Source organism: Corvus hawaiiensis, chromosome 30 (genome assembly GCF_020740725.1).
Source record: "Corvus hawaiiensis isolate bCorHaw1 chromosome 30, bCorHaw1.pri.cur, whole genome shotgun sequence".
NCBI lineage: Eukaryota > Metazoa > Chordata > Aves > Passeriformes > Corvidae > Corvus > Corvus hawaiiensis.
Window position 1 is genome coordinate 16,551,985 of NC_063242.1, and position 26,981 is coordinate 16,578,965.

A 26,981-nucleotide genomic window follows, 5' to 3' on the forward strand; every position below is an offset into this window, starting at 1 on the left:
AGGAATATTTCTGTCCTTGGTAATGTATATTAGACTTGAAAGCTTTCATTTCATCTACCTCTATAAAATCCTGTGTCAAACAGTCTAAATTCTTGGTCTACTAGTTTCAACAAGTCAGAAGCCAGTATGTTATTAACAACCATGGCATTGGTTGCTCAGGGAGAGGTTTTTATTAGGCCTTAAAGGAATGTTCTGTGATCAGTCCATGTTATCATGGAGCTCATTCTGTCTCCCAGGATATCTATTCTTCCTCTGATGTTATAGTAGAGATTGACATCTTGTAGCACTATGTTTAATGAAAGAAAGGCTTAGGAAATAAGAAATAACTAAATTTCTGCAATAATTCAGTTTCAAGTATTCTTTCCTTCTCAGTGCATATATTTGTTAAACTGAGGTTGAATCTGTGGATGCATCTTAGCTGAAACTTCATAAACCATTTTCTGCAAGATTTAATGGGCAAGTTTTACTGATTTCAGCACCAAATTGTCATTTACCTGACATTTACCTGCTTTTCTGATTGGCATTTTTCTCCTAAACTCTTTTACCTCTAGCACACCTCATTTAGACTAGCGGTCTGTTAGAAATGTGTTTCAGGCTGGTCAATTCTGGTACTGAGACTAAACACAGCTCTTCAGTTTTGTGTTATTGTCATTCTGTGACTATGGAATGATACGTGCTGTATCCTCAGCTCCTTGGAAGATACATGAGATTTCAGACATTTCACAGAATTCTTCTTCTTCTACATTTGTATTGACCCACAAATGAGATGCAGTATGAAAGGAGTTAATGACTGAGAAATTCCTACTGGAATCAGATGCTGTACTAATGTTAATACTGAATTGGTTTTTATCTCCATGTTTTTATTGAGTCTTATTTCTGAGCGTATGCAGCATATCCCCTGTCCATAAATAATGATCAGTTAAACTTACTGCACAATGGAGAGATGGGAACACCTTCCTGACTTTCCCACTGGGGTCTCTTGCACTTATAAACCTGCAGAAAGGAAACTATCTTTGCTAATCAGAAGATGTATATGCCCAGTTGTATGAAGGGAAAGATGGCCTGAATCCGTGTCTCAGTTTTGCAGCAGCTGACAACTTGTTATTGTACATTAATTATGGCCTAGCTTACAGGAGGATCTAGGAGATAATTTATGTGGAGGAAATTGTTACTGCTTTACTGAAAAAGGAAAAAAAACCCAGTTGTTTTAACTATCAACCTTTCTGCACCTTGGTTTTTATCCTGGCTTTCTTGAAAATCCATCTATATATGTGTGCACTTGATTTTATCTGAGTGTATTGCTTTTACTCGTCTACCCTTCATGGCACTTGTTAGCTCATGTTAAGGGCAGCAAAACAAGGAGAAATCTCATTTGTTTTGCTGAATTCTTATCCACAGTAGTATCAAATTCATTCTGTTGATTTGTTTTTGGGAAATTTCATGTCTGGAGAGAGTTAAACAGAGAGCTTAAACATTTATAGGTGCCTTAATTCAGTCAGTACAGAAGTTATGTAAAATGCATTTCAAATAGCACATTGGTAAGTAATGTTGGTTTGCCATATTTCCTACAAAATGTCAGGTTCTTTTTAAGTGATACCATTCAAACAGGATATCTGATCACAATGCAGCTGCCTTTGTACTGTTCAATGGTCTTTTTTTCTTTTTTTTTCTGGAAAGCATAAAAATATACTTCTTTGGGGTTTTTTTTTCAGTGAAAATGTGTTATTTTTGAGGTTAGGAACATCTTTATCATGTTCCTCCCAGACTACTTCATAACTTCTTTTCATATAAATATACTGTTAATATTTTTTCTGTTTATCAGTTGTTTTATGAGTTAAAAATAGTGTCCAGTTTGTAATAATGGAGATACTTCTTAGTGAAGTCCTCTGCTACTGGAAGATGTACTGTTGGTTTCCTGCGAGATGGATGGTTATTCTCATAGCTTATTCTCTCAGACATGGAGCTTGCATTAAACGGACATGACACTTGGGGACGTGGTTTAGTGGTGGACAGTGCTAGATTTACAGCTGGACTCAAGGGTCTTAAAGGTCTTTTCCTACCTAAGTGATCCTACAATTATATGTTCATGAGCGTAGTCACTACTTTCATTATATTTTATTGGCAAATAGGCAAATGTATCTGGGGATGTTAAGGGGAGGCAAACAGCTGAAGGACAGAGGCCTTCCCTTTAATTTTGTGAAAAAAAAATGGAAGTAAAGCAGAGAGAGTTCTCCCTTGGGGGAAGAAAGGCCTTGGATTTTTCTCTATTTTTAATGGAAATGACATTACCATAAGACACTGATGTTTAGAACAAACACACTTTTGGGTTTCCTTCCTTTTCAAAGGCAAAGAGGAAAATTCTTCCCATTTGTGCTTTCTCTTTTATTCCTATGCAAAACCGAATTTTTCTGTTTTCCTAACTTTTTAACCTAATTTTTTATTAAGTTCCTGTTCATGTTTACATTATTTCCCAATTATTTCTTCTTAATCCTCATTATCAGAACGTATTATTTTGTGTTGCTGGATGACACTATTTGATGATTATCTCAACCTGTCTTTTCCTTTCTTTCCTTATTCCAATGAGTGTTAACAATTTCTAAAAATCTGACAAGAATCTTAAATGTCTAAATGGTACATTTATTGTAAGGCACGCTGAATATGTCAGCATCACAGCAAAAAGAGATTAAAACGAGTCATTTGATGACTGAAATGAAAAAGGGAGAAATATATCCACTGTTTACTTGCTGTTGCTGTGGAGTGTGTGGTATTAGATAGAGGATATGAATTTTATTTGTTGTGTCATTATTTAAATAAACAGTTGTTTCAGAAACAACTATACATCTTTGTATGAAACTTTAGTTAATTAAATGTTTTGCAATACCTGCTGTCTTCAGGATGTTGAGTGGCTGGTGAGTCATAGTTATCTAATTTCACTGTTATTTTCTAAACCCAATTCTGTCTTATTTTTCTGTGTGCATTGAAGTCCATGTCTACTCCCCTTCACTGATTCCATGTGATTCTTTCCACATTCAGCAACCTCACTTTTCTTTTTGGGAGCTTTTAAGATTGACAGGTTATGCAACTATCAGTTGCAAGTCCAAAGACTAGTATCTGCTCACTTCACTCCTAAATCCCAAAGACTGTTTCTAAGATTTTAGGGTTTTCTTCATAGCTGTGCATGTTGTCTCCAATCCTTTAAACTCATCTCTCTTACTAGTTAACTATTCTAAGAATAAAAGTGCCTTTTTAGGAAATTGCTTGTTGGCAAAATGCTTGCATTAGGTATGTTTAACTAGTGCTTCTCTCAAAGAAGTTTGGGAAGCTCTTAAAACAACTGAAATTACCTTCTCTACCAATACTTGAGTGGATCACTGTGCCCTGGCAGTTGTCTGCTCTGGCATGATTTTGGGTATCTCTGGTCATCTCACTGGCCCAGTAGGCAGATCAGGTTGTTACATGGCAGTGTGCTTCAACAAATGTTTTATGTAGTAGAAGCAGTTGTGCAGAGGTGGTAGATTCTTATTTCAGTCAGAGTTACTGTGTATGATTTGTTTTTACCTGCATCTCCTACTTTGCTAAGTATTCAGGAACAAATTGTGTTCATTCAGTGAAATAATCCCAGATCACTGATATTTTGGGCTAAGGCCAGTAGTATGAGATTCAGCAAGACCGAGTGCTGGGTCCTGACCTTGGGTGACAACAACCCCAGACGGTGCTACAGACTTGGGAAGAGTCATTGGAAAGCTGCCCAGTGGAAAAGGACCTGGGAGTGTTGGATGACATTAGCTGAACATAAGCCAGCTGTGCCCAGGTGGCCAAGAAGGCCAATGGCACCCTGGTCTATATCAGGAATAGTGCAGCCAGCAGGAGCAGGGCAGCAGCTGCCCCCCTGTACTCAGCACTGGATGAGGCTGAACCTTTAATCCTGTGTTCAGTTTTGGGTACCTCACTACAAGAAAGACACTGAGGTGCTGGGGAATATCCAGACAAAGGCAACGGAGCTGGGGAAGGGTCTGGAGCACCAAGTCCTATGAGAGGCAGCTGATGGATCTGGGATCATTTAGCCTGTAGAAAGGGAGGCTCAGAGAGGACCTTCTCTCTCTACGACTACCTGACAGGAGGTTGTAGAAAAGTGGGGGTCAGTCTCTTCTCCCGTGTAACAAGCAATGTGACCAGAGGAAACGGCCTCAAGTAGTGCAAAGGAAGGCTTAGATTGGCTTTAAGGAAAAGTATCTTCATGGAAAGGGTTGTCAAATATTGAAACAGCCTGTCCAGGGAAGTTGTGAGGTAACCATCCCTGGAGGTATTTTAAAGACATGCGGCACCTGGGGACATGGTTTAGTGGTGGACTCAGCAATCTTAGGTTAACATCTGGACTTGGTGATTTTAGGTATCTTTTATAATCTAAAAATTTCTATTATTCTATATGTGCTTGTTATTTAAAATGAAATTTCATCAATCAAAACTCTTTTGTTCTCCTCAGCTAAATTTATATTTATTTGGTTGTTTTGGTTTTTTTTTCCTTGGCAGCCTAAAGCATCACAAGGGCCATATTGTTCAGGATTTCAAAGAGCAATCGTTTATCTTTGTGGATACAAGTAAACGGACAATGGTGTCCCAACCATCTGCTCAAGCTGCTTGAGAACAGTCTTCTGTGCAAATGGCATGAAAGGTAATTTAACCTCAGAAGGTGCCCACAGAGCTCCAGTTCTGGCTTTTTTCCAGTTCTGTTTTCATTGTATATTTGCCAGTCTAAAAATAAACCATGCTGAACAAAAACATCCTTTTTTCTTTCCCAATTTAAAGAACACATCATCATCAGAGTTAATTGTACCTAATTTCACCACAAGAGGTTGTTTTTCCTTTTTAGTATTTTTTTAAGCAGCAGAGAGTTTTCCTGGGATAAATGGTATCTGTCTTATAATTGTGTTTGTTGCTGTAGGAGGCTGTTGTCTTTTAGAGTACAAAACAGGATATAATCATGGAGTGGGACTCAGTGCTGAGTGTGGGACTCAGTGCTGACTGATACACACTTTCAGCATATCAACTGCAATTCTGCCATGACCCCTTGTTATTTTTTTTGCCAGCCACTGTGTTTAACTAAAGGAGGCAGCTCTGCTAGTAAGCAAGATTTTATTTGCAGAGGGGTATTCTCTGAAAATGATGATGGCCCTTTCTGGCTGTTCTCTTTCAAAGCTTCACTTGAAGTAGTTTCAGTCTCTCATCCCAGTAAAACTGTGAAAAGATTTAAAGTTTCACTGCCAGTAAAAATTCCAAATGAGGGAAAGGCAGTTCCTTTCTAAATTTCAATATTTATTTCAGGCTAGAAAAGAAGGGCTTGACATTCATCTCACTGTCAGTGGTTTTGCAGTTCCTACTGGCTGTGGTGGTTGCTCTCAGGACTAGCAAAAGTAGCTTCTGGGTGCTGCCTCACCCAGAAGCTTGAAGCTCTGTATTACCTTCTGCTGTCTGCTGTGCTAATTTCTTCAGTTCAGTGCTACAAATTAAGCAGTTTCGGGCTCCTTCCTGCTCTCTTTATACTCCATTCCTCCTCCTTTGTGGTAGGTCAGACTGGTCCACGATGTGAGACTGTTTTCTGACAAAGTCTTGGAGGTCAGATCAGATCTTGTAGAGCATGTTCTCTAGGATGCTGTTGCTGTGCAGTCATCTTGCATGCTGCTGTGGGAGGAGAAGTAGAAAATGCATTTTCCTGGCTGCTTTGTCAGAGATCTTGTTCTGAGGGCACATGGGAATGTCAGCAGCAGAAAGAAGATAGATAAAATCTGTATTCAAGAATCAAACTTGGATTAAACAAAAAATGACAATAGTGTGTCTGTGAGAAGAGAAGTGTGTATCATCTGGTTTTGTTGCTTATTTAGCTGCACTGCTTTAGCTAACCTAATGAAATACAGTGCGTTACTGTAATAAATACATTCTGGGCACAAAAATGGACCAGATTCTTGGATTTAATTGCTAAAGAGTATCCAGTCTTGATAGTGGCATAACTTTTCCTCCAACTTAACAACATAAGCCTGATTCATACTTTCCTTGGACATCTTTACTTTGATTTATTTTTTTAAGCAGAAGAGGTGGAACATGACAGATTTGAAAACGTTTTATATAGCTTTCAACAAGAAGCAATTTATAGCAACTTGAAGTTACATAACTTCTAACTCCACTTTTTTTCATGGCATGATTTAGATAGATCGGGTACTTTCACAATAATTCAAAGGAATATGCAATCAGTCAATCCATCTTATCTATTTTAAGCATTTCCAAGGAACCATCACTGTAGTTTCTACATTCTAAATCTGAATACAAGTGACAGTTTGCCATAAACAAGTATTTTGCAAAATATCAAAAAGAAAATTTCATTTTCTTTATTCATTTATGAAATGAAAACTTCCTCAAATAAAGGGATCCCACAGTACTGCTCATGGTGTACACTACACAATTAATATCAATTTATGCTTTAGGTAAAAATTTACTTTAGGAAAAACTGTGTTTTTCATAGTAACATGATAGGTTTCTTTGCCAGCAATAGCTAACTTGTAGATTTATAAGACCCCACAGTTATCAGAAAGACAATAGAGTATTACCTTTCAGTAATTGTATTGGCCTAGATATAGGACAAATGAACACAACAAAATTTTTCACAGAGAAATATTTAGGATAATCTAGGAATTTGTTCAGATGGCTTCAGAATACTTGTAGCCAGAGGTATTTTGGCTTCTCTCATAAAGTAGTTTATTCAAACCATTTTGTGATAATGTTTAAATGAATCATTGCACTTTTAATCAATTGAATGATTCATGAACATTCTTTTAAAGGAATTTAACCAAAGCATCATGTGAATATTTTCACAATGTTGTACCTATAGCAGTATCAAAGCAATCCTTCAACCTCAGCTTGCACCTCTGTGTAGCTTGGGTGTTTGTGTTTTGCATCATTTGATCTCAAAAGAAGCCATAAGGTTGTGTAAGGCAGAATTAGGCACCTGTCTGGGATATAAATATTATCCTGTTGAGAAAAACAGACTAAGTTGAGAAAAACATAAGGAGAAGTACAAATCAAAAGCTAGAAAACCAAAAACAAACCCCAGCAAATAGAACCAACAATAACAAAAAGGAACCAGCAGAAAGTACAGCCCGTGTCTCAGGAACATTTTCTGCTTTTGACAACATTATCCTATTTAGGTAAAATCCTAGAATGTTCATTCCTTGTTCATGCTTCTTCCACATCTGTAGGGTAGATTTCAGTATTATTAGTGTACTTTTTAAATCCACGTGGAAATTTTACTGGAAAAAAGAAGATGAGCATTAATAGAAGTTACTTGATTTAGCTGGAGCTTTTTTAAGGTTAGGGGCTACCACTGTAATTCAAAGCTACAACAGATGAAAATCTCTGCTGCTCTCAAGGTAAGAGAAAGAATTCTAGAAGGCTGTTTTGTTTTTCATTAAGTATGGAAACCCTGGATATTTGAGAACTCCGTTTATCTTTCTGTTTCTCAAAAGGTACATGGTAGTTCTGTATGTTATTTTTGACATTTTACTGAGCAACACAGCATTATTAGATTCACAGAAAGAAGGAATTAGAGCTTATGTAGGATTTGACTTCCACCTCTCATCTCTTCTGCCTCATGGACCATGTTTGGCCTTCATTAGTTGTTGCTCTTTGAGTAATAGTCTTTCCTTAGATGAAGTGGTCAGGAATGAGAAAGGAGTAGAAGAATATTTTTAACTGTCTCATGTGGAACTTTTTATCATAAATGTGTGTGTGATTGAAGGCCTGAGACAAAATGTGAAGAAGCTGCTTCCCCATATACGGTGATACCATTTCATGGTTCTCACCCATACCACATAGCACTGACATTTCATTTAATGAACTGTAATTGTCTGCTGTCATCTGTCATGATCTTAGGCTGTGGCTAGGTTTAAGTTTGTAATGAGGACACTTTAGTGCAAGCATATGTCGGTGTCTAAATGCTTCCTAGGTGTCTAGATTCTCATATAATCTAAATGTTTTCATGGTAGTCAGGCCAAAAGAATGATTCAAATATCCGTCTCCTACGGGTTCAAGTGACTGACACCTTTGTATGCCTCTAGGATCATTCAAAATGTGGCAGTGTACTTGAGACATCCATGTGGAATAGATAAATATGCCACAGGACCTGTAGGAGACCTGCAGCCTCCTAATGGGCTTGCTGGAGCCAGGAAGGAGTGTTCCAAGGTATCTCTGAGGCCAGTTGAACTGGGCCTTAGCTGTCTAGGTAACAGCAAACTTAAATATCTTTCTTGCAGGTAGACAACAGATGCTGGGTGTGTTAATCTGAAACTGAACTCCATTATATGTAATAGTGCCTTTATTGGATTTTCTGCAAACAGCCTCACTGACATGAGAATCATGCAGAGAACTAACAAGATTGAGGAAAGTCATCCAGGTTTTGTCTTGTTTGCTGTGGTCCTTTATAGGAATCTGACATTACTATACTATACCAAAGAGAACTTTTCAAGAGCAGACCCGTGAAAATTTGGATTGAAACCGATGCCAGTGCAAACTTGCTGACAAACAGGTGCAGAGGCGGGAGCTCAGGTTAATGGCCATGAGTTGAAAGAAGAGGTTTAGAATGGATAGAAGGAGGAACATTTTCACTCTGAGGACAACCAGGCGCTACATCGGGTTGCTCAGAGATCCTGTGCTGTTCTCTGAAGCAGGAGATTGAATTAGAAACTGCCTGATGTCCATTCCTACCTGAATTTTCCTATGATCTCAAGATACGTTATTTCAAGAAGTGAAGCCAATAGCTTTTCTGTTCAAGCCCAATTAGACAAAGATAGAAAAACTATTTCACTTAACTGAAGGTGAAAGTATAGTAATTTTCTTTTTCTGGTATGAACAAGTGGCCCCAGAATCAACTGAATTAACCCCATGTTGGTAAAACAAAGGGATGGGAATTAAAATGTTTTGTGAAATTTTTTTTGTTACAATCAGCATTAAAAAACTGTGAAGGCACAGGAAAAAAAAAAAAACAAACAGCAGAAGGAATTAGGATGGTTTGTGTGGTCTCTTGTTTATTGTTTTTGGGTTTTAAAGTTATGCCTTTTTTGGTGTGAAAAGGTGAGATTATTTTTCTAAAAATTAAATCCAACCTCCTTGTAAATGAAACATGACAAACACACAGACAGGAGGAAAAAAAAGGTCACAGTTTACTTGCAACTAGAAATCTAACATTATCTCAAAATAAGGAAAACACAGGAAAAAGAAATTTCAAGTCAGTCTAGAACATTTTTTCTCTTCTTTCCTCATCTCAGTGGAGCAAAAACTTCCTTATATATTCAAAAAACCATTTAAATAGGCTTTATTAACTCCCTAAATAAAACCATACTGGATTCCTTTAATGACAAGATACATATTGCAGATAATCTGACACATATTGCTGGCTTTCTCTATGCAAAAAATAATTACTTATTTTTGAATTATGACACATTTTGAATTATATCATGTAGAATGAGAGCTGCATTATGCAAAAAGATACTGTATTACTTTTTGCCTTTGCCACTATTATAATCTGGTAAAAATGAAAAGGAATGTAGGAAATCTCAATTCCTTGACTAGTAAGCAAAAATAAAGGGTGTTGCAAAAGCATGCAAAATGATACATAAATAGAGACCCTGTATTATAGTAATGTTTTGGATAAAAATTGTGGTTTCAAATTAAAAATATTTTGAAAATAAATGAAATAATAAAGCATATTTATCACAGAACAGTAATAACATCAACAGTAGATTAGATGTATTTTGTATGAATTCAAAGGGCAGTGTTTGAGCAGGCTCTGGGATGCAGGAACAGTGATCTTACTTTGTTGTTAAGTGTAAGCCAGTTGCATACCTAAGTAGAAAGGTAGCTCTGAGTGTTTGAGTTTTGGTTGCTCCTGTCTATAACCAGAGCTCATGCAGTGCTGAGCCGGTGACCTCCTTCCTAAAACAGCCTGACATATGCCACAAGACTAGGTAGGATGCTGGAGCTTGTATTGCCTCAACAGCATCAACAGCCACAGACAATTTAGAGTGTGCTCATAATGCCACGGTTCTTTTCCTACAACTGAGGAAAAGTAAAATTCTAGTGGAGTTTAACCAGGACAGGCATTAGACAGCTACCAGAGAAACTTGGTTGCATCAAAACGTTAAAGGGTGTCTGCAAGAGCTTAAATATTTTCAGTGATATGTTCAGGAAAATACAGATCAGTTAATGTCAGAATGAGCTTTTTAGAGTCACCGGCCATGTCCCAAAATTCTTTTCTCACTTTTTCACACTGTCAACAGTCCTTTAACTGTTCTAACACTGTCTTATGCTAGTTTCTGCAAAGTGTACCACTGAAGTTCATAAACAGTTGATTGCCATTACTATTGTTTCAGGATTTTTCCCTTTTGTAGTAAGTAAAGGATGAGTAAAATTGGTGATCAGTAAAACTTTATAAGAAGATGTATTTTATCTCACTGGTTTAATATTCAACTCCCATGCCCTCAAGTATGATTTTTTTTTTCTATCTGTTCCATTATTTTCAAGCTACTAGCTGTGAAGTTTGTTCTGATTGAACCTTGAGCTGATCAAATATGTTGTCAGTAGCATGAAGTCGCATAAATATACACATCATTGGAGAATGCATGCATGCATAAGAGGTTTCACACGTAAACAGTTTAATAAAAAATTGCATTCTGCTGATATTTTCATCTTGTCTAGTGAAAAGGAATAACCCATTTAACTATTTCTAATTTTTGAAGTGTTTAGTTATACACAATCATTAGTTCTAGCTGGGGGTTTTGTTTATGTGAGCATATACATATATATAAATATATATAGAAGTAAAAGCTTGATTTCTGTTTGATTTGTTCCTCTACTGCAACTTTTACCTAATGTTTGATTTTTTTTCACTCTAATGCATTTTGATATTTGCTTGAAATGTTCTGCAATAGAAGCGCTGCTACATTTCTCAGATATTTGCAAACACATTACCTTTTAGTCCTATATGGCCCAACTTCACAGAAAATAACCTAAAATAGAAATTGGTATGTTTAAAGAGAAATGGTAGTAGGTTTTGGGGGTTTGTCTTTTGTGTGGTTTTTTCTTTCAAGTGTAGGCTAACACTTGTCAGCTGCAACTATGCTGCCTAGAAAGGCTATCATCCTGAGTCATATTGCAAGTGTGTATTCCTATTTAAAAGAGTTGATGCCAGTAAGTAAATGATAATTTTATTAGTAGTTGGATCAAGTTTTGTCAGGCAAAGAGTCTTAGATACAACATTTGGATATTATTTGCTCCTTAATGTTGAGACTAAAGATGTGTTACATGTCTTTTTTTGTATGACATATCTGGGAAAGAGTGGCATTTAGCCATTAGAAATGTTATGCAGAAGCTTATAAGCCTTATTTTACTGATGTAATTGTTAAATCAATATCAGAATTATATTCTGCATCACTCTAAATTACGGCCAGTAGTTTCCAAAGGGGAGGGGTTACCTCTCATACATTATTGGCTTTTGAAGTAAAAAGAATGTGGAGGTTCCATAGTGAAGCCTTGGCAAGTCTTGCAGTCAGAAAGGAACATGGTGCTTTCATGCTTCTTCAGAAATAAAACACATTCCTTTTACAGTGTTTACTTGCAAATTTGCAATTGAAATGGACATGATGTCTTCCACTTCAAAACCTATTGATTTGACAGGTGTTAATTCTTGGGGGAATACCGGCATTTCAATATTCTCTCAGTGTGTTTCTATTTCAACACTTTAAATCGAGTCATTAAATATTTCTGATGGTTCTAAATTCTTAGAAGAAAAATAGTTCAGCCAAGTCGGTAAATCATTTTGTCATTAGGAGAGGTGATGCCTTGAAAGATAGTAAAGTGATGAGATTTATTCTTACTGTGTGTGAAAAAATTACATTTGCAACATGATAGATCACCTCTGGAATTAAATCTTCCTTTGAATCGGCCATCAGTGCATAAAACAATGAAATTACAAAAAGTAATATAAGTATTGGAATGTTAAAATTACTGTAATTCATAGTTTTAATCTTTAAGTAACATTTAGACTACACCACTAAAAGAAGAAAGAATAGAATGTACATGGGAGTGGATGACCCAGAGGGACAAGGGATTTTAGGGCATTACACAATAAATGGGTTGATACCAAATAATGTTGGTATCATTGAAAGTTACAATATACTAATGGTCTTCAGAAAGCTTGAATTGAATTATTTAGTGATTTTATCATGCTGATGGAATACTATCTGTTTTATTAACTATATCCATTGCAAATGGGATATCTCTTTTCTAGGCAGCTTTAGTGCAATAGTTAACCACTGAAAAGTCAAAGAAACGAATCCAGCTATATATAAAGTAAGGGGGTTGATAGTTAATGTTTACATGAGTAGGAGATTACAGAGATGTTTTTCCTATGATGTGGTTTTTTGAACTTAGGGAACTTCAGTCCAGAAGACTGCAGCATGTGTCCTATTAAACACAGTAACAGCCAATAGACAGTGCTTTATTCCCTTATCTTCTATTACTTGTTTCATTACAGGGCAAATATGCTATAGAATTGACTTCTCTAAGGCACCTCAGGATAACAACTGTTGGAATTTAGGTCTGACTGAGGTTTCCATTCCACAGAGTGAGCTTGTTTGGGTGGTTCTTCCAGAGAAGCAGTTTGCAATTGCAGGAACACCATGGTTCTGGACCTTAGAACTTATTTTAGCATTTGCAGCTAATAGGCCAACATAAGTCACTATGTGGAACTTTCATTTTTATAGATCCATAGACTGCTGGCTCTGTGTTTCAAGCATGAATTCAATTTTATGAAATATTCGCAATAAAGTTAAGATGAACCCTTACAGTTACTAACATCAGAGGAAAAGTGTTAGGTCATATCTAAGGCAGAATTAGACAGTGTATACATAAAGTACAGTTAATAAGCTAAAATAATAAAAATCTAATGTTACTGTGGGATTGTCTCTGTTAAAGGTACTTCATAAATATTCCAGGTTTACTTTACACAATTACTGGTCTTCCATTCAGCACCATTTTTGTGGTTCCTAAATGAAGTCACCCCAGCTGCCTCATCACCTATATTAGTGAAACATAATGTATCTACACTATATCTACATGTTTCAGCACTGAAAGTGAATATAATAAGCTAAGAGTAATTGAAAGGAGATTAACAGGTCTGTATTATGTTCAGTAGTACTTAGTAGACTTTTTCTCCCTTTTTATTCATTTATTCCCAACAACCTCTCTTCTGAGACTGACCCCTGTTGGAAGCTTTATCTTTTTTAACAGATGTGTCATCAGAGCTGCTTTACTTGTATAAACTCTTCCCTGGCAGCAAAATTAGTGTGAACCTTGACTGTGCTTGGACAGTAAAGCTCAAATTCTTGAGAAGCACTGAAGGTTTCTGGGAGAAAAGTGTGCCTAACCATACTAAAAACATGGAGGTACAAAAAACTTGAAGGCTGTAAGGCAAACTGGAATTTGGTAGTTTAGTTTCCACTGATCACACAGGACCTCTTGTGGACGGGTGGCCTCTGTTCTTTGAAATAAACTGAGATTCACACTTCCTCCCAATATGTGTCTCTCAAAGAATAATTATTTTCGAATCAAACACATTTTGATTAGAAAAGGCCAAGTTATTGAAACAGTCTGAGCAGTTCTATTCTTGGTTCAATAAGCCCCTAAATTTTGTTGATAAACCTCTGTTTAGACTTTAGGTCTATCTCTAGTATTTACTTAATTAGATGCAGTAGTTTCATGTGTTTTATGAGACACTACACACATTTCAGAAAAGAAGATTACTCAGGGCTGTGAAAAATTCCCAGTCCACTTACAGTTGCAGTATATTCTGATATCTAAATTCTGATATCTAAATATAACCTAATAAAATTGTTAAAATTTCAAATAAGTTTAAAAAGTATTTGAACAGTTTACAATTAAAAAACTAATTAATACTGGGGGATTGACCTGTATACATAGCAAATAGCTGAAGTCTTGAGTTTAAATGAGCACATCATCTTTAATATGTTGTGTCCTGAATTTTTAACATAATTATGAATGGAGACACTATGGATAATACTTGTAATTTGTCCCTACTATTAAAAACACGGACCTTTTATCTGAAGGCTGAATTTGTCTGATCTTGGCTGCTAAAGACTAAATTTCTACTATTCTGTGGCGCTATAAACTTTGGCCAGTTTCTCTCTTAATTTTTTTTTTTCTAAATGAGCACTTGGTACCAAGCACAGTCATTGATCATTTGGTCATTTTTAGGATTCTTTGCTTCTCCTGATTCACAGCATCTCAGTGTGGCTTTGCAGCAGGAAGGTGGGAAGGGAGTTTGGGGGAGGAAAGAGAACAGTTACTGAGTGCAACAGAATTCACATGAGGAAATCACATGAGGAAATAAAGGTGTTCTTCATGCCATATATGAATATGTATTATAATCCTAATAAATAACTCCCATTATCTCTGTAATGCATGATGATAGGACATAATTTCTCATTTTTTCTGATTAGATGTTTTACTCTTCAGAGGAAATATGAACAGCAAAAGTGGTTGTTACTGTCTTTTCACATCAGCAGATAGTATTTTGGCCATGAACTAATATACTGTGGATGCCTTGAACTATGCAAAGCATAATTTGTCTTGTTATTGGTGTCTGTGAGGTAGTTGCAAATTGCATGTAATGAATGCCATTTGTGGGTAACTCATGAAAACATTAGTTAAATACAAAATGTATAATGTACAGTGCACATGTATAATTTCCAAAGAAATATGTGACAAATAAAATTCTTAATTTTAATAATTTAAACTAAATTATTTTCTACTTCACTGGATTATGCAGTGGTATTGCTTATTCTCTGATTACAGCAAAAGTGTATTTACTCACCTACTAGCACGTGTTTAAATAAATTTTAAGTATAATGTGTTAAATGTATACACTCTAAGTTACTTCAATTAGCTCTGGTTAACCCATAAAAAAAACAATACTTAAGAAACCACTGTGGTTCTTTTCATTACTTCAGGATGTATTTGGATGTTCTTGTAATACTGACATTGTGGAAAAGGAAAAAAGTCTTAACTGGACTAAAATAATCTATAATGCTAGAAGTTCTTTAATTATTGATTGATTTTTCTTCAGCCACCTTTATGTTCGAAGAATATATGTCAGCAACAAACATTTTCTTTTCTACTGAAACTTGCATCTTTCCATCCAGCCATGTAATTTGTGATGTGGTGATTTGCAGTAGAAATTTTTATAGTCTTAGCTGTAGCTGTGCAGTTCCAAGTGTGGGTAGAGGTAATTAAAAAAGAGAGGCAGTATTACTTTAAAGAGGTGAGGATGATGAAACTCTGGACTCATGGATTGAAATGTGGACATGAACTGTTCCTTTTAGTTGCTATTGGCTGATAAAACTGAGTTTAAGTTCTCTCTGATCACGTGACGCTTGTCTACTTGTCTGCAGACTGGCAGCTGTAAATCCTTTTAAGGATATGAAAAGAAGTAAATAAAGAAATGTAGTTTTATTAAGTATTTGCAAAAAGATTTTGCTGGTAGCCAGTGAGAAGTTTGTTTAATCTGTGAAATAGGAAACATCTACTCTTACCTTTACAATCTTCTGTTGTTTTCTGTATTCTACTAAAAGAAGCTGGATTTTTTTTTTTTTGGTCATCTTTGTTACCTTTGTTGTGTATTTTTAACATAACATCACCTGAGATCTGTTGCATATTCCTCCAGGACAAAACCTTTTAAACTATTTTTGACTGTTTTGCGTCTTAGTTCATATCTGGATTAGCCACAAGTGAAGCCTCTTTATTTTGTGTACCAAAATTTGCAGATTTGTTTTGATGTTGGCTCCCATTTCAGTGGTCTTACCCAGTCAGTATTGATCATTTCAGAAGCAACCTGGCATCCCCTAGAAAGTAAGGACTGTGCAATGAGCGTTTCCACTGCAGTCTCCTTCACTACCTATAGCTTATTTATGAGCAAGCAATGCAGCAGAAAAGCAGTGAGCATAAATAACATGATACAGAGAACACATGTAAAATTAGGATCTAGACTGCCTGTACTACCTCTGTGTTTTTGGGAGTCATTTTCAGATTTATTCCTGCATGCCACCAGAATTCCATCTCAAGAGTCTGACGTGGTATTTTGGAATTAATATTAATTTGCTGGGATGCCTCACATCTTTCTTGACAATGTGCATGCTGGTAACTCCTCCTCAATACATTAAAGTGCTCCATTGCTGCTCTGTCAAACTGCATAGTTCTAGAAAACAGAATTGCATTTGAGCATCTGCTGTCGTCAATCTCCGATTATTTCTACACATTTTCCTAGCTTTCAGCATATTTTAATGTGATATTCACTAGAAATTAGCAATGCTAAACAATTAATCTCACAGAAGAAAAAGCGCCCTAAGAAAGAGAAAGTATAAAATGCTCAGATTGATCATGACAGCATAAATCAATCCTACTGAATTATTATGGGAAGTCCTTGTTTATCATGTTTTAAAAAGATAGGGTCTTTTTCCAAGTCTCTGTACATGCATATCATATACTCAGACTGTTCTTTACAGTAAAAAGTGGTAGGCTTGAGTGACAACTGATTTTCTTTTGTACTTTCAGGAACAACAGGGTGGAAAATAACCATATGAAATGTGAAATTTGGGCAATGTGTCATTAAAGAGAAGACAACTATTGTGTTGAAGTAATTGTCTGCATTAGCCAGAGGTAGTTTCATATTTCTGGTATAACTGGGTCTGTCAAAGAACAGTTTAAAGCCCCAAATCATAAGTATTTTTTGAGTTACACGGTCCTGCCAAACTTCCTGTGAAGTTGGCACGTTCTAAATAAGTTTTGTCTCAATTTAACATATTGTAAAATTTTCCCATGTAGACTATAGGGGAACTTGGAGAAATAGAAAGTTTGTAGGACCGAAACCTCCTATCTTTCTTTCTCAGCAAATGTGCATGTTTATCAAAGGTGCACAACACTTGCCTTAATGTTTATGCGAAACTGTATCCTATTGAAACCTTCAGGCGTATTCATGGACATCTTTCTGACAGGAAGAGAATATGAGGCTCTATGGAAATGGAATCTCCCAGATCAGCCTGTCTTTATCCATTAAAGATTTGCATGGACAGCACGATGACAAATAGGAGGCAGGTCAGTCATTCTGTGACTGATTTACCAAAAGTCAGCCAAATCCCATGCGACACCTTAGAGGAGCACAAGGTCTGCTCTGCACACTGCCTGTGGGTACACTGTCTTTTGGCACAATATACAAGTTCCCAAAAGTGCTTCTCCATCCCCAGGAGCACAGGAGGGAGGAGAACAGGGGCTGTTTCATTGCCCCTGCTTTACACTGAATTTTTTCCCTGGCCAGAGCAATTCCTAATTACTGGATAATTTAATTCAAGGCAGTTTTACTGCTAGAGCGTCACAGACTGGCCTCAGTGGTCCCCAGGAGACACTGTTGTGTAAGAGAAGGAACTGAGCAATGCTTTCTCCATTAATGGACCAGAACAACCTAGGCCACTCTAACTTCCTGAGCAAACATCTCCTGAGTATTAACAGTTCCTATTTATCTGCTAATAAATATATCAAGTTATCCAGAAACATGACTACCACAGAATCCCACAGCACCCTGTGGTACAGGCATCTTCTCTTGCAATGTGTCATTTTCATACTTCATCCTATTTCTTTTAACCAGGTCTTAGGGGAAGAGGAAATAAAAATACACTATGCCTTTTTTTAGCATAATTTATATACATAAAAAATTAAAAATTGAGCAGGTTTTCACAAAAGAAAATTAAATAACTTTGACAGATACTCCACTTCTGAATTCTCTGGCCCTAGTAAAAGAAAGCTGACTATGTGGTGGATGTTTTCTGAGTGCTGGGTTTGACATTAGCATGAGCTCCATCAGTAGCTGATGTTCTTGCTACGTGTCATTCATACTTGATTGCAAGTATCACAAAAACCTGATACTTTATCATTCTAATATACTGATTACTTTTTTCATTGATAAACATAATTCTGAAACAAAATTTGACTGCTATCAGCTTCATTGTGGCACTTAAGTTTTCATTTAACATGATGATAGAGCTGCACAGCAGCTTGGGAGACTGTGTTTGTTTACCTTTTCTATATTTAATAACTTGGTGAGTGATACCAAGCATAGTTGAGAGCTCAAATAAAATAAAAGCTATCTATATTTATTCTTGCAGATGCCTTTTCCATTTCCAGCCAGTCTGTTACTTAGATGTCCTGGTTTTGGTGCAACAGAGTTCGTTTTATTCTTTGTGGCTGGTACAGTGCTGTGGGTTTGGATTTAGTATGAGAATAATGTTAATAACACACTGTTTTTAAGTAGTGCTTACACCAAGTCAAGGACTTTTCAGTATCTGCCTTAGAGTGTTGTGCCCAATATATAAATTGGGGGGAGTTAGCCAGAAGCCACTCATTGTGGTTCAGGGATGTGATTAACATTAATCAGTGGGTGGTGAACAATTGTATTGTGCATCACCTATTTCTCTTGGATTCAGTTACTCTCTCTCCCTCTTCTTATCATTGCAATTGTCATTATTGCTGTTGTTGGTATTAGTATAATAGTATATTAGTATGATGGTATCATTATTAGTAAATTATTATTCCTGTTATTGTTGTTATTATTAATACTATATTTTAATTCATTACATTGTTCTTATCTAACCCCTGAGGTTTCTATTTTCTTTCCAATTCTCCTCCCTGCCTGGGGGTATGGTTTAGGGGAGTGAGCAAGTGGCTGTGTGGTGCTTAGTAGCCAGCCAGGGTGAAACCACAACACTCATCTGCCTTTCAAAATCTCACCGGGAGCTGGTAACACTGCAGGGTCCACAGAGCAGCTCCAGTGAGTTGGAAGGGCTCACTCTTCTGCTTCAGCTGACTGCATCCTGAAAACTAATGCTCCCAACTTTAAGAAAGCTTTCTTTTATGATTGACTATACAGCATTATATAATCTGCATTAGATGGGTTTTATCTTCTCACTGCTGCTGTATTCAGCGTGCATTATTCTCACCCCAGAAGAGCACTCCCATTTCATTTTCTTTGCCCGTCTGTCCAGCTTGGTGGTTGCGATTTTGATTACAGTTTATGCCTCATTTAACCTGACTGTCCTGAATATCATCCAGTAAGCAATAGCTTATTTTTTAGGATATTTTCTTCCTTGATGACTGTGTCACTCTTTGCTAGATAAAACTGTCTGTTAGTTTTAGATTCAGTGTTTGACTTACATCTGTAAGGTCTGAAAACCTGTGAGGAGGAAATGTAACTCCTCTCCTTCCTATCATAAGTCTGTGATACTCTATACCAGTACTGATGCCTTTTCCTGGTCTTAAAATCAAGAGTCATACACGGTTAGAAGGGAAAAAGGGATTTTACCTTGGTATTTATTTTAAGGATCCTTAGGTGCACACGTCCAAGTCATATGCATCGAGATGTACCCCGCCGAGTATATGCCCCCAAAGATCGGGTATAACATTATACGTTTTACTAATTAGCATATCTATCAAAGATTCCCCAATGAGAGGCTCAAGTGAGCCCCCCTCCCCAAGGAACCTTCCCCTGGATGGTTCTATCTTAGTTTACAGAATGTGTTCTGGAGAGGACCTTGGGGTCTGGGGCACACTGATCCCTAGCTACGAAGCTTCTAAAATGTTGAGTCTCCTAGCTTGACAAACAAGTCCAAGAATGTAGGCAAAAGCACTAGGAATACAGAAGTTGTAAAAACGTATAACAGGGGCATAAAAGAAAAGGCAAAAAATCTTCATGGCATCAGTACAGTGGTGGATCTTTCATTTTAAGTATAAAACTTTACTTTGCCTGTTTTTTGTCTACAAACTTTTTAACTAAAGGAGTTAAGAGAGGAGGCGTGGGGAGGAGGCCTGACTGTGAGTGTTGGGGGAAGGAAGGAAAAGGATTTGAAGGAAGTAAGTCATGAATAATATGTGCTGAGTGTGTTTTAGCAGCCTGCAAGGTATTTCTAGAAAGATATTATCCCTGCCAGCATTTCTTGGTAATCTGAAGGTGAGAATAGCTGCATGGTGGCCTCAGCTGGGAAGGATCAGTGCATGAACCTTACCTTCAGAGCTAGGTGATGTTCTTTGAGCAGTGACTAGCACCTGAGCCAAGGAGGGAGTTTTGCAGCTCATGTCAAAGGAAATCTGTTTTATGTCTCTGTTTTATGAGACACACTAGTTTGTAATAATATTTATCATCATTTTGGCAACTGCTTGGGGGTAATTCTATCAGCTTGCTTGTTTTGGAAAGGCCAGCTCAGCAAAGTAATAAATAAAATGGACAGTGTTGTGATACAGGCTAGCAGGATAATAGGAAGGTGTCTCTGTGAATTCCTTTCATACTGACAGTGCCTCATTTCCAATCTTGTACAAATAATGAGAAAAAATTAGTAATGGCAGACATTTTTTGACATGGAAAGGAGCTTGTAAATGTATTAGAGAACCACAGACACTTGTATTCCTGCCATGAAAAGGCCCCTAATTTGTTACCCAGTCACACCTTTCTGTTAATTTTTCTTTTTCAAAGACCACCTTTACTTTTATGGGGTTTTGAAAACACGGGGAATTTCTTTGCAATGACAAGTTGGTTACAGTGAAGACAGCATAGTGGCTCTTAACTGCTAAACAAAAAAATTCAGTTTGGATGAAGAGCATGAATGTAGAGTAATCTACTTGAATATTCTTTCATTCTCTAAGATAGAAAAATAAGTAATTTTTAACACTTTCTTAAGGGAAATTATTTAACGTGTCAAAAAAGTCACAAACCGTCTTCTTATTTGCAGTAGGTTTTAAACTCTTCTGATGTAAAAGTAGTGCCACTGCTGTAGGTTAGAGATGTGCTACATCCCTTTAAACTGCACAAGCTTCCTTAACACTGTCCGAGACTGTATTTGTGTTGTACATGCAAGCAAGTATCGTTCTGCCTGATGGGGAGTGCAGGTGAATTAATCTATCTTCAGTGTTTTTCTTTGAAGAATTCCATAAAATAACACCAGGCCAAAGAAACATTGTACATTGTATCATTAATTGATGTACAGGTTGGTAGCTGGACTGTGTATCAGTAGAGCTTAACACTCATGTCCTAAATACTGAATAATGTGAAGAAATGAATTAAGTAATGGGCTTCCTGATCATTTGTTTGTCTGTAACTAGAATTTACCCCTTACAGACATATCCTTATGTTTCCACGTTTTCACAGATAGCAAGGAAGCTACATAAAATGCAAAGAATACCGACACACCCAAATGCATTACTTGATCTATGTTAGTGTTCCACATGTGAATAAAATAGGTGAATAGTACTGGGATAAATTTTACCCTATGTCCTAGTGCAATGATGTTAACCATACATAATATTCCCTCTAAAATGAAGTATAGTCCATAGGGTTTTTCACTGGAATATGATTTACTATCCATATTTTGGTTTTAGAATCCGTATTTCTTAAATGTCTTTGTAATTTAATATATGCTGTCATTTAAGAAGAGAGAAGAAGATCCTGCAATTAATTGAAACAATCTATACAGCAAAGCTAATGGAAGCAACAACCAAACAAATAATGTGGACATCGAAACTCAAATAGCCAGCTGGACACCTCTCTCCTCACTATCCAGACATTAGGTCCTTGTATGCAAGCATTCATCCACAGCAGAGAGGTGATCTGGAAGGGATGCGCATGGCTTCACGCTTGCCCGTGTACTCACCAGTGCAGCAGAGCTAGCGAGGTCGGAGACTTCTGCTGCAGCTGTCAGCAGCAAATTTCTGGTGCACAAAGTAATTGTGGCTTGATTTTTGAGAGGTGGAGCAGTGCTGTTGTCCCTTGGTAATACAGGCTGTGTTCCTAGAATACAGTCTGGTGTGGAGCAGTCAGCAGGGAAATACAAGGAGTAAGAGTTGGCCAATATGTACATCAGAACTGACAAGAACAGTTATGGTGGGACCAGGATGATGGGCACTTAAGAAATGTGTGAGTTGTATTGATACCAGGACTTATCCATGTTTCATCCATTAACGCACACTGATCCATTTTTATGCAAGAGTTACATGTTATGTAAACGTGCTATTAGACTTCAAGAACTTGTTGGAAAAGTTCCCAGTTCTGCCTTTTTCTATCTGGACTGCCAATGCCTTGACAAATCCAAACGATGTTGTGTGTTTTTAGCATGCCCTGCCAGAAAAGCAAACAAACAGGACAGAAGAAAGTAAGGTGATTTCATACTGCTGATAGGATATGACAGCACACTGAGGCACAGACTTAACATTGACTGAACTTGAAACAGAGGATAGGCTCGCTCATAGTTCTGCTTTTGTTAGCAGGCTTTCTTAAGGTGAGAGACTGGACTGCGTAATAGGTATGATCACCTGTCTCTGTTGTTAAATGCCATGTAGATATCCTTCTCTTCAAAGAAAAGGCTTTATTCAGACAAAATAATTTCTTTCCCTTGGAGACTATACTTGGAGTTCAGAGAAGACGAAAGATCAAAGTATCTTCAGTGTGCAAAGCCACTGTGATGGAAGGGAACTAACGAGATAAGACAAGCCTAAATGGTCCTAGCAGGCAGTTGAGGTCCTATGCTGCAGAAGATGACTGAGGAAGTACTTAAATAAACAGGAAAATAGGAATGAATCTTGGCTGGTTTATACATGCTGAGGCACTGCCCAGAGATTAAAAGGTAAGATAAAACCTTCAGTGTTTGCATGACATGGTTGTACAAATGTGAGCTGGGACTGGGCTGTCAGATTGGCCAGTTCCTGGAGAGAATGGTCCTCTCCTTTGGGAATTTTATTTTCATTTCATGATACCTTGAAGGAAGGGCCTGGATGACTACACCTGTGTATTTTATGTGCTAAGACATTTTATAACGTTCTGAAAGGAATTCAGGCATGAAGTGGTTTGCATTTGGTTGATTTTAGGGGGTTTTTAAGTCTTACAAAATTAAGTATCTGAAAAGATACGTGTAAGAAACAAGTGAATGAAGATAATGTAGAGAATAAAAGAGGTCTTATTTTAACCAAAGATGATGTTTAAACTGGTTTTTTTTTGTTACAGTCTTGGAATATAAAGTGAGCATAGACAAACACAAATGACTGTACAATGACAAAGATGATATGTTGTGACTTGGAGGAGGGAACCAGCTTTTTGTTGTACATCTTTTTATTATGTTTATAAATGCGCATGCATAGAATTAGAGTCTCAGAAGTTTTAAATTAAGTGTTCTTAAGGTCTCCTGTTTAGCAGGCTGGTTAAGAAGCACAACAAAGTTTAAGAACAATGGGAAATTGTGAGGTGTTTCATAAGAATATGGTTATATAAAGCTACATATAGGCTAAAATTTAAATCTAAACAGCATGAAATATGTACAATTTAGCTGACTCTTAATGCTCAAATGGTCACTTAATTACTGTGTGGTTATAGAGATAGCCTGGCTGTAAATATCCTATCTATAAATGCAATCCATATTTAAAAGGGATCATTGGATGACACTTGTAATTATTAGAAAATGTGGTGTACAAGGGCTAATATTTATCTTACTGATGGTTCTCATTCATACATTTCCTTCTAAAGGACAAAGTTTTTCTGTACAGATTCAGATTTTTAAGTTAGTGAAAAATAAATGTTATAGAGTCGCTTTCTTTCTTCATCTTCAGGAAACTAAAACAAGTAGCACACCTATTTCCCCTCACACTCTTTGATTAGTTTCACCCCAGAAGGAAACTTGTGCTCCACAGCATAAGGACTTTGTGTAGAAGCATTTAGAAAGCCCTTAAGTTTCCGATAGAAGGTAAGTCAGCAACATTTCTGGTGACCATAAAGATGAAATCTTTTGAAATGGGTTACATAACTTGCTGCAAGTGCAGAGATGGCTTGGCATACATGTTTAATGGTTTCACCTGTGGTGATGCTTGAGGGCAACCTCCAAGCATTAACGCTGAACTCTAATTAGTGTTAGCAAGATCACAGCACTGGATTTCAAGGGAATGCAAGATAACCTGCAGACAAATTACCACTGAAGTAACATGACAGGCCTTGACAGTATGTTCAAATCATTTACAAAAAAAAAAAACCACATCCATCAACTCCAACATTTTCTAATATATTGACGACCAAAACATTTTGTGCCCAATAGGTATCTAGACTTCTGGATAAGTATAGAAGTGGCACTGTAGCTGGAGGGTTTATGGTAATTCTATAAGCAGCAAAGTGTCTCTGCAAAGGAGAGATAAACAGCTAGTAATCCTCATAATTCCCCACTGATAGCGTATCCATCTCTGCTATAAATTAGAAATCCCAGAGATTAGGAAGGCTAGGCAGGGTGTAGCTCATAGCATTAATCACAGTATTAGGACAGCAGTATACTTGATTTCTGTGTCCAAAGCACTGATATTTCTCTCTAGGTTAAAATGACATAATGTAGTTTGGAATACATATTGTTCAAGCTGCCTACTCAATGCAGAGATGGTTTTACAGAAGACACTGTTACACACTTCTTTAAAGTATTGACTGCGGAATGGGGAGCAGTGCAGTACTTTTCACTATGAGGGCTATAGCCAAGATTTTGTAATCTCTTCAAGTTTCCAAATAAAGGTTTATTTTTTTAAATATATGGATTAAGGTCAGTTTGTCCTCATACCTCTTGGTTCTAGGAGGATATTGTGCAAATGCTTCTGATCTTTTGGAATCTGTATGTGGCCACACAGGCAGAACGGGTAATGCTGTTGTGTGTGTACAAATTCCTATTTAAACATAAAATATGAAGGGGCGTCGTTAAAAATTAGAGGTTAGATATTAGTTCTCAGAAGCACATGGCTGAACTAAATATAATTAATCTGAAATTTTCTTGATAATATTTATTGAGCTGGTAGTCAGATGGAGAATGAAGCATTGTGGCTGGGCCTCCAAGTGTGGCATATATTCCAAATCCTACACAACTTTTGATTTAAAATACCAAAAATGGATATTTTAGTTGTCTGCTTTTTATTAGATGATACATCAGATGATAGATTTTATGTGTTCCGATCTCCCCTCCCTCATTTCAAAGTCCTTTTGACTATATTGACAATAAGTGTACTCTAGAAATGTAGTTGATGCATATATTACTGTCACTTCAGCCTTTTGGGACGCCTAGTTCAATAAACTGTTGCTTGTGGGACCATTTTGAGAAACAGTAAGTCTTTTCCAAAACTAAAATTGCATCAATAAACCTCTTATCCTTACACACACAGTAGCCGGTGTACAGGGCTTTTGGGACAGTGAAAGTGTTTCCATCATGTTTGATCTTCTTGCTTTGGTGTGATAATAGGGTTTGTGGTTTTGCAGTCACGAGAAAGGCTGAACAGAAAGCTCTAGAGAAAGGAACTTCCTAACTACAATATGAAAAACATCTGGTCAGCAAAGGAAGAACAACATTTTAATACATGTTCATAGAGGAAAAAAGCTCCAGTACCTCTGAAATGGAAAGAATTTTGTGCAAAAAGGAAGATTTTGCTTTAAGTATTACAGATATTGTTAAAAGATATGAATTGACATATGACTGATAAAAACTAATAGGATACAGGAACAGATGTTGGCAAAAGAAGTATCATTTTATCATCAGCACAAAGTAATTTAGACTCAGCATAAGCTGAAGAATCATGTAATTGCAAATAAATATCTGCAAGATGACAGCATATGGGAGAAGACAATCTCAGAGATATGTTCATTAAAAAAAAAACCCAAACCAAACAGTTAGAGGAAATACACCCTACAGGGTAAATATAAAGTTCACAGCAGACAACTGTGGAAGATAAAGCAAAACATCAACTCACAAAGAGCAAAATCTTCCAGCAAAAGGTAAGACGTATGTAAGACATCAGTGGAAAGTAGTTTTGTAAAACAGATCCAAAAGGAAATGTTAGCACTGGATGACAGCGAAGGAAAATATCTTCAACAGCATAGGGAATGTCTTTATATGCAGCTATTTTCTGAAACATTTTCACAGAAATTTGAATGTCAGCATGTTAATGATACTGGTCTGATCTACCCTTCCCCCACAGAGATGTTTCAGAAGAGGAATGGAGATTTTCAGGCAGCCTTTTTTTCTAATAATAATGGAGTCTTCTACAGCATATCAGCCGCTACGGTTTGTGTGTGGACTATCACCAGCAGAGTTTCTGGTGGGGAGGTGAATAGGGGCTCTTGCATTTATAGTTGTTACCTTGTTTATAGTTGTTACTGGCCTGAACAAAGAGGGCCACTCTCATTAAACATGGAAGAAACTCAGCCAAAGGTTGGTATTGAGACTTTGAGCTGTTTGAAAAACTAGCAGAAGCTGTTAGGTAACAATCAAAATTCTGTAAATACTTTTAGAAAGTGATGTGCTTCAATCTTAATTATTTTCTAGCATGCCTAGGAGAAAATTGTGTGCCTGATGGTGGAGTAAGAGGAAGTAAAATTGTCATCCTCTTTACTTCTTCAGGGAAACTCAATAGGTGTAGGAATACGCTGGAGAGCTGTTAAGATCCCTTTTTTGCTTCCAAAGTACTTTTAGAAAAAAGAAAAAAAACCCAAGCATGTAGCATCACGAGTGGCCATTTCAATGTGGATAAGTGAACATGATATTAGACCATGGATCTGAGGCATAGGAATTATATTCCAGTTGGATTTGTATGTCTGTAACAATACTGGAGTGTGTGTGTAAATTATTTTTAGTTCCATTATATTCCAAGTTGTTCAGCAGTGCGCAGTCAAAGCAATGCTGCCATTGGTTCCCTGGTGTCCTCAGTTCTGAGCATTTTGTCAAATTAAATCAAAAGTCTTGTTCAGGCTACTGACTACGTATAAAAATTTTGAATTATTCTTTTTGCTTCAATTTGTTATCACATAGGAATTATGAAATTAG

The 26,981-nt window shown here is 36.9% G+C and overlaps 1 protein-coding gene across 6 annotated transcripts in view; it reads left to right on the forward strand.

The window, feature by feature from the left end:
* DLGAP1 (DLG associated protein 1) overlaps window positions 1-26,981 on the forward strand; it is a 415,626-nt gene that overhangs the window by 79,397 nt on the left and 309,248 nt on the right. For 5 of the 6 annotated variants that reach the window (XM_048289360.1, XM_048289355.1, XM_048289356.1 and 2 more), the window contains exon 2: window positions 4,531-4,672. The exons of the other annotated variant lie outside the window; for it this stretch is intronic. The gene's annotated coding sequence lies outside the window, so the exon portion shown is untranslated. The remainder of the gene's footprint in view (window positions 1-4,530; window positions 4,673-26,981) is intronic. 6 annotated transcript variants of the gene reach the window in all.